Source organism: Lagopus leucura, unplaced genomic scaffold, assembly GCF_019238085.1.
Source record: "Lagopus leucura isolate 7727_CA_CO unplaced genomic scaffold, USGS_WTPT01 Super-Scaffold_100004, whole genome shotgun sequence".
Classification (NCBI taxonomy): Eukaryota; Metazoa; Chordata; class Aves; order Galliformes; family Phasianidae; genus Lagopus; species Lagopus leucura.
Window position 1 is genome coordinate 13418909 of NW_024962264.1, and position 8964 is coordinate 13427872.

At 44.5% G+C, this 8964-nt stretch overlaps 1 long non-coding RNA gene across 2 annotated transcripts in view; it reads left to right on the forward strand.

The window, feature by feature from the left end:
* LOC122180249 overlaps positions 1-8964 on the forward strand; it is a 193915-nt gene that overhangs the window by 182410 nt on the left and 2541 nt on the right. For both annotated transcript variants that reach the window (XR_006178968.1, XR_006178969.1), the window contains exons 5-6: positions 5679-5824; positions 8394-8637. This is a non-coding gene — a long non-coding RNA (uncharacterized LOC122180249). The remainder of the gene's footprint in view (positions 1-5678; positions 5825-8393; positions 8638-8964) is intronic.

Consider the following 8964-nt stretch of genomic DNA (forward strand, 5'->3'; position numbering starts at 1 on the left):
ATTAGGTAGTGGAAAGCTTTTAGGCTAATGGCTCTGCATTTGGAGGCACTCATGAGGATGGGAAGACTGGAAGAGTACCTGGGTAATTTCTGCACCCATAGACAAGCTGCCGTAGCCCTGGGCTGTTGGCATTTGGTATCTTCCTGCTGCTCTGCCTTGTGCTGGAGGACCGACCTCCATGAAGCAGCTGTAGGGCTGATATGAAGCTGCGGTTGCGTTTCGCTCCCTGCCTTTGCCAAGCGTTCTGAGGCGAGAGCAAGCGAGCCGCTGCTCTGCATCCCTCAGCGCTGCCACTTGGGAGGTCGGGGGCACGCGCCTCGCACAGCCCTTCCAAATCGTGCTGCTAACCTCAGCAGCAGTTCACGGTGCCTTTGCTCTTTCTGTATAAGGGTGAATGACCCGCAGGCTCACTTATTTAGCCTCACCTCCATCTCTCGCAGTGTTGCCAAAGCTCCAGTGGAGTGTTGCGAAAAGCCGCTTTGCCATTCATGTTTCCTTTTTGACAGAGTTGTTACTGTGTTCCCAAGTCGCATCTCATAGTGCACACACGTGGCTGTGCCATTCACAGACTGCATGTTGCTAGCCCAGCGACTAGATTTTTCTTTTCAGATACTGTGGTATCTTTTGGACTGCTTTGTTATCGTATGTATTTTCAGCCCGGGAAGTGGTGAAATTCTCCCACTTGCTGGTGCTGCAGATTGGTGATACAACACTGTCCTCAGCAGAAGGCAACACTGAAGTTCATAGAAGCGATTCAGCTTTTATGCAGTAATAACTAAAAGAAAAAAAATGTATAATATTTACTGGCATATTATCCTAATTTTAAGATGCGTCTTCACTGAAAGATAAAATGAAGAGAAACGCAAAAGGAAAATTAAGTAATTAATGTACGCTTTGCTTCTAGCTTTCACTTCATTTGATTGTAAATTGTTTTCAGTAAAACTGAGAAATTAGTAGCTTGAATAAAGCCCTATAAATTTCTTCAGTATCACATTTAATTGAGGAGGAATTGGGTCTCTAACCTTCATGGAGTCTAACTGTAGCTGGATGCATTCCTAGGGGCTAATTATCCATTCGTCTATATCATTTGCTTGAACTCTCAATTTCTCACTGCTCAGTGCACATTGGGTAGATGCCGGAAAATGTCTGAGAACATGTGAGATGGAAATGTGGGCAGGAAGACGCTCTTGCTACCAAACACTGATCTCAAAAGACGCTGCTTCCCCCCCGGAGCGGGCCTCCAAACTGGAGTGGCTCTCAAAGACATCCACGGCTCTCTGAGGGCACTGCAAAAATGTAATCCTCATCTGAGGGAAAGAGAGACAAGGGTTGCACTGAGTAGGCCTTTGCATTTCGTGAGAAGGGCAGACAGAAATAGCTATTTTTCCTGAAAGGGAAAAATACCACGTGAGCTTCACGGTCTGTTGTCTCTGTGCCTCTTATCTGGGTGCAGGAGAAGAATCTTAAAATGTAAGCAGCTTGCATTTGGGCTAGGTGCGAAGTATTGGCACTGTCATTTTGTTGCTTTTATGCCTGAGATGTGATTCCTTCCTTTTTATCACAGAGCTAAAAGAATGGTATGTCTTGTGAAGCAGTCTCTTTTGTCTCACCTAAATTGCTTTTACCTAAATCACAAATTGGACAGAAAGAACAATTTTTAAGGACACTATTCTGAATTTTTAAAGAAGAGCTATGGAGAAAGATATCTTTTTATCTTCAGTGTACAGCCGTGGGTGGTGGCAGGAGATGGCTGCAACCAGTCTGTGTGCCCACTGGTATGGGAGGGGGGCCCTTCCGTCCTGCTGATGGAGCTTCAGCTGTGAGCATAGAAGGCTGCATCAGGTGTTAATGAAGAGAGCAGAAGTTGTTTGGAGGGTCAAAGGAGAGGGGAACTCTTGTCTTCCTGTCAGAGCAGCTTCATTTGTCATGTGCTGTCAGATTAGTCAGGTATCACAAGGGGAGGAATGTGTGGGGCCTCTAAGAGCACGAAGTAATAGACACATGGGTTTTTCTTGTCTGATGCACTCCTTCTGTCCGTGGGAAAGCTCCTGTTGCCTTCACTGCTGCTTTAGCTGCTGCTGTGTGCAATGTGGTGGCTGTGGCTGTGTAGGGTAAAGCTGTGTATAATCAATGAATATTAAGATGTTATACTTATGAAATAAACAAGAGAGTTTGGCAAAGTAGGTTATAACAACAAAAAGAGAACAGATAGGATGCTTACCCATATCCTGGACTCACTTTATGAAACTCCAGCAGAATGGATCTCCAGAAGACATCCTTCTCCACTGGTGGTGAGCTCCTAGATGGGTCTAGAGAGGTGCAGCCAGGCTCCACCCCTTCTGGCAGCACAGCTGAATTGCCTTCACCTGTGCTCCCAGGGCTGACTGGTTGCTTGCCTCAGGTGATCAATCAGAGGTTCAGGCCGTGATTCAGCAGTTCCCATACAAGCTGTCAGTGGGGTCAGCTCCTTCTCTCAGGAGTTCAGGACACAGCGCTGCTCACATGCTGTGCTTTTTGAGCTTTGAACCTCTGCCTAATTCTGACTTATTTTCCCTGATGTGGTGATTCTGCAGCCCTGAAAGGATAAGCAGCAATATCAATGTATTGCTGGCTTTGTTCTAGCTATTGAGAAACGTGGCAGTGGCTGTTCTGCCTGTTTGTGAAACAGTGGAAATAAAAGCAAAATGTTTGAAAAAATTAGCAAAAATAAAAACAAAGCGTATGGTAAATCCTTCTTACCTTTCTTCATACAGTCTGTGAGTACAGTGTGCACTGAGCTCATGCTGGATAGGGGTGGGCATGCATTTGGAAGAAGGAGAGGTCACCTGCAGTTGGTAACGCTGTTATTAGGCTGAAATGAAACAGGGAGATGAAAGCTGTGTGGATTTGGATTTGAGCTTTGTTTGGTTTGTTGCTGTTATGGTGTGAGTGTTTGATAGGTTTCACTGCCTTCTGTCCTGCAAAGACCAGCATGTTTTACATGAGTCTTTGTTGCTTTGGACAGTTTGTGTCCTTCTTACCAGTTGTTGATCTCTTTGGATTAAGTTATGCTGGCTTGACACTATGCGGAAACCAAACCTCAGAGAGGTGCTGCACATCCCTGGCTTTTTTCAGCAGGATATACAGTGTAACACAGCTAAATTTCACCAGCAGGTTACCCAGTGCGTGGCCACATCCTACGCTGGCTGTGGAGCTTTTGTTGCCTACGCTGTCATTGTGTATTAAGAATTAGTGAGAAATGTGTGCTAGATTGCTTTAGATGTGCTTTGTGTATGATTGCTAACGTGCCCTGACAGACCGCGCTGCCCCAGCTGTGCTGCCGTGGTACCACCGGAAGGAAAATCCGCCACTGCTGTCGAGTTCAGAACGTGGCTTCGTTTGCAGCTTCCAATCCTTATTTCTACATGGCTTTATGAGACAAAGGGGCACTTGTTGGGATGATAGCTTCTGTACTTACCTTGGAGACTTTTTACCAAATGTATCTTCCAAATTCTGCAGGTATACAGAAATCACACGTTTCCTAGTGAGGAATGCTTTCAAAAATGCCTTTACACATTAGATTTCCGAAGGAGCAAGATAATACATGTTTTTGTTTTAATGAGAGCTAATACATTTTGCTTAACGAGGATTGAATTGGGCAATCCTTGTTGCTCAGTTGTTTGTGAAATTAATGGTAAACCGGGCCATGCTCAGAGGGCCTGATCCCAGTGTTACCGGACCACATGGGTTGTCTCTGGGCTGTGGAGAGAGGAACATTAGGTCTTTAATGCTAAAGCAGATAAATGATTTTTTTTTTTTTTTTTTTTTAAAGCTCTGGGATGGGAAGCTCTGCATTTGATTCCCATCAGTCTTATCTATCTCCTGTGCATCTTACATCTGTAGAGTGGTGTGAAAAAGACTCCAATGTGCCAGCTCAGATGTTGGGTGGAAGCAGGAGGGAGAAGCTGGCTGTGACAGCTTTAATGAAGGAGAAGGGCTGGGAGTGGGGAAAGATGAGGAAGGGATAAAAATTTGAAAAATGGGACATGAATGGTGAAGCACGAAAGGAAAAGCACAGGGAGAGGACAAAGGAGGAAGCAAAACGCAGGGAAACTGAAGTGCAAGTGCCAAAGAAAAGAGAAAATGAGGGAACAAAGCAGAGGAAAACAGTTTGTCGCAAGATTTTATTGTTTATTTTTAAGTATGTAAAGCAAGAGGCATTTCAAGATGTGAACGTATTTATTTAGAAACAAATGCATACTTGAAACCTTTATAAAATACCTCTTAAAAAGAAGTTGTAATGCTGACTTTCTGAACTGCAGTTGGAGATCTGTGGGCTTAGTGGGGCTGTATCCCATTTAGGCACACAAACAGATGGCTGCGTTAATGGCTGTCTCACATCTGGGGGCATTCCTCCATCTTACTGCTCCTTTGCCCCAGGTTCTTCCTGTTCTGCCTTTTGGTCAAAAGTGAAGTGCAGGGAGATCTGCTAGCTGCTGGTGACAGGTGAACCCGGGCAGATCAGTTATCTGCTCTTGAAATGTAATAGCAAATTGTGTGGGATGGAAGAATGGGCACCAGGAACATTGTGCTGCTGTGTTGGTCTGGATGAAATGGGATATCACAAGCGTGGCAGTAGTCAGCAGGATAGTGCAGAGGGCATCCAGGGCATGCCCAAAGCATGTGCTAAATGTGCATTGCTAACACCAGCAGAAAAACATCAAGAAACTTTTCCACTGGGGACAGCAGTATAACATCTCTACAAATCTTCATTGTTTGGGAAAACATGTGCAGTGTGTAACAGAAACACTGACTCCTTAAGCTGAGAATTGACAGGAGGTATGCCAAAGCAGACAGGTAGCATTAAACAGTCTGAGGGAAAAACTTTGGAGTCCTTCTAGTGTGCAGCTTTTGAGTTCTTTATTTTTCAGAACTATAACATGAGCATTCAAATTCAGCACTTAAATGTAACAGGAAACCTAAAAGCAAGTGGGGGTTTGAAAACAGAGGGAGATGTTCTACTCAGATCTTCTGTATATCATGGTAAAGGGAACATACTTTATGTTGCGTATGTGTCTGCAAAGCTGTGGTATTATTAGAAATTCATTTTAAACCAAGAAGCTCAAAATAAAACTACCTTTTAGGAACACTTCTACTGCTTAGCTTACCACACTGAAATTTACAGCCAACTGATCTGAATGCCTCAATTCCTTAGGAATCTTTGAGCCTCTTGAAGGCGTAAGCATCTTCCCACACTGTCAGATTTGAATATTTAATCTGGAGGCTGAACGGAGTCAAAACGCAGCTCCTTTGGCAATGGAAACTGCCTTTGAAGTTTTTGGATCTTCTGCATTCCTTGTTTCCTGTTTTAAATTAAAAGAACAAAGCGTTCTCGGATAACGCACCGCAAGCACCGTGTGAAACCTGCACCCCAGCTGGCTGGCGCAGCGAGGCAGGCGTTCCCCTGCCCATCAAACAGCCCGCCCCGGGCATGAGAAGTCTGTGCAAGTCAGAGCTAACTTGGTTGGTTGTGTTCTCGACTACAGGCCAGCCAGAATGAGTGCTTCATAAAGAACGCTCACGCCTGTGCTTTGATGAGGATGTTGAAATAGCCAGTTGTTGTAGAACTTGCATTGATGACTTTTTTTGACAGAAGAAGCCCCTAATTCATTGCCCCTGTCTTTCTCTGTTTTTCATAGGTCACTTCTGATCCAGCTTACACAGACCTTCCATGTTTGTTCCCTGTCTACAGACCACGAGCTCTCAGGTTCAAGGCAGCAAGACTCACAATCCTGCTTACAGAATGTGCCTGTTTTGCAGTCATGGAGGCACCCGGCCAGATGAGGTTTGTGGCTTTGTGTTTGAAAAATTAAGGAATCGAAATCAACTTGAAGCTTGTCTGATTGCACCAGGCCTAGAAGATTACTTTCAGTCTAGTCTCAAGGTGGAAATCTTTTCAGCAGTGCTGATGACAAATGTTTCTCTCTAGGCTAACAATGCATTCTCATCTTCGTGGACTCCCTTGAAGCATTTAGTGTTAGGCTGAGATCATGCTGTCCCTGCACAAAGCATTGCAGGAAGTTCAGAGCTGACTTCTGCAGCACAGAGAGATGCAGAGGACAAATTACTAATTTTCTTTTACCAAAATCACCGCTGCTGTGTAGGGTTGTGACAAACCAGCTTGTGAGCAGAGATCAGGTGGATGATGCTGGATCTGAGCAAGGCAGGGGTGAGGACAAAGGAGAGCTGGAGGATGCCTTTGGCTAAGGCCAAGTCTGCTTACCCTCTGTTGTCCTGTACAGTGTGTCATTTAAAAACACCACTGGATTCTTCTGTGCTGCCTGGCTCTTGTGTGGAAAGCTCTGTGATTAATGAGTTCTGCCACCTCTGGTTAGTGGGAGATTTTGTCCTAGCCAGATGATGCTTAGTCATGATTTTGGAGGACTCTCCTGCCCTGCCTGGGCTAGAGCAGTGCAGTATGTATGTGGGCATAAAGCCATTGGATTGTAGGCGGCTGCAGTCGCAGAGTGCTGCAGCGTTTCACTCAGCAGTGTGCACTGTGGTAGCACAATGCACCATTCCTCTTATCTGAAGTACTCCTGGAGCTACTAGGCCATTTGGCAAGCTGATCAGGGAGCCTGAAATGGCTGCTGGATTTCTGGGGACAGCTGGTTTGGTCACACTGTTGCAGAAGGGACCCGAAACAGCTTTTCCGTTAGAACAGTTATTCACAAATCTGCAGTGATGATTAAAGAAACACATCACTGGAAAATGTTTCAATATATGCAGATTTCAGAAGAAAAGTTGAACAACCTAATATACATCGTATATTTATGGTGTATAGTCAAGCTTCATCAAATACTTACCACAGTCACACAACAGGTGTGCCTTTGCACAGCATCAAAGTGAGGGAGAAGGGCTTTTGGTAAAATACCAGGAGATGGAAAGATAATATTCCCACTCGCATTAAGGATTCAGCGGTCAGCATAGTTGGATATTGCCCTTCAAGTAATTCCCAGTTGTTTGGTCAGAGTGACTCAAGTCATTTTTCTCATGGCTTTTAACAGTCTGGATCTTTAGCCTCTCTCTTTGCGGAATGTAATGATTTCCTTTTGTGAGTGATTCAGGTGCTGACTTCCCGGTAGAACATTTTGGCCAGACAGTGAGAGATGATATTTTAAACTGGATTCCATGAGCAGATCAGAACAAACTCCCCAGAAAGCATGCTGAAAGACAGATGAAGGCATTTGCCCTTTTATCTTTGGCAAAACCTCCGTAGTGCTGGCTGCTGGATTCTGTTTTTCTGTTCCTGATGTTTGGATGAGATCTGGCTGCTTATCAGGAGCCATGAGTGCTGCAGGAGAGGGTTGTTGGAGGCCTGTTTGGTTGAGGTCTGGGTTATGCCCTTACCAGCCATTAGAGGTGTGAGCAGAAGCCCAGCTGTAGCACCACTCTATTGGTCCCAAAGACCGAATGTCCACAGGCGTGTATTTTAGAGGTGTTTAATCAGGAGCTGCTGCTCATACCCCAAAGGAATCACAAAGGCTCACAGAGCTCTGCTACAGGCTGGTGTAGATGCAGGTGTGAAACATCAGGTTTTAGTTCCTGACCAAGTAAATGCATATGTGAGACCACGGGAACAGCATCTTAGAGGAGGTGGCAGTGCTAGTTCTGACTTAATCACTGCTAGCTAAAATCAAAGCCCAAAAAAGAATAATAGTTATTAAAAAAACTCATCTTTTAGTGTTGTTGTCTTGGCTTCAGACACAGTAGAAAATGAGGAAGCTCTTTCTGGAGCTAAAGCGGAAAGAAATAAAGGAATCAGTATCAAAACAAGGGCTAAGGCTCCAGAAGCTCACACAATTATCTCTCCAGGATAGCTGCAGATACCATTATGCTATAATCCACAATGAATAAGCCACTAGATTCAAGAAGTGCATGCATACTGAGAGCCTGAAGCAGTTCCAGTCTTACACCAGTACTCACAAATACTTTTATTGGAAACAAATTACCCACCCAAAAAATCGAATCACACCAAATGAAGACAATATGCCATAAATAAGGAAAAACTGCTCAAATGCTTCCTTACAAATGACATATTTGCTACAGGCCCATTTGGAAATGCTGTCACTTGAATAATTTAACAAATTTCTGCTTACTGAGTGACATTGTTCGTGTGCCTTGTAAGCAACATGAATGCCTATGAACCTAAGCCAACTGTGTGGCAAAACAGAAGACTTTACAGTGCTATCACAATTTGCTTCACAGCTTTTTTATCAAAGGGGAAAAGCCTTTTAAACTGCACTGTGCTGATTTCTGTATTTAACATGCGACATATTGACTTTGAAGGCAATACAGGGGTTTTTAATCTGCATGTGGGATGACAGAAGCTCTAAATGTGGTTTGTTCAACAGGTTCAAGCTGGTCTGCATTGATTTGAACTTAAGGTAGTGTTGGAACTGCTCTATTACCTGGAAGAACTCTGGATTCTGGTTAAGTTCATTTTGATCCTGCTCATATTGGCTGCTTAAAGTGTACTTACACACAGCTTGAGCCTGTCTGGATGCTGTTCTTCCTCTTCAGTCATTTTTCTGCCCTGATTTGTATTCCTGCCCTCCAGCATAACGTTATTCAGAAACTTCTCGTCCTCCTGTGCAGGTAAGCAACTGCCTTTGCTCTTTGAAAACATGTTGTTGCAATTTTTACAAATCGTAGAAGACAATTACACAATCTTAAAAGCTATTGCTTGGTTCCCTGCAGTAACGTTTCGTATTTCCCCCTACTTACTGCCACGAGTAGTTCAGCCCAGGCTGATGCCCCATTCCCAGATGGGGAGCCCTGCCTGCTTGCTCAGCAGAGCAAAGTGCCCAGCTCAGGACCTGCACAGGGCCAAGCACTTCTCTCAGCCCAAAAGGTGTACCCCTGAAGTTCTGGCTATCCATACACTGCCCTCCTGGCTGAGAGGATGAGCTCTTTTGTTGTTTT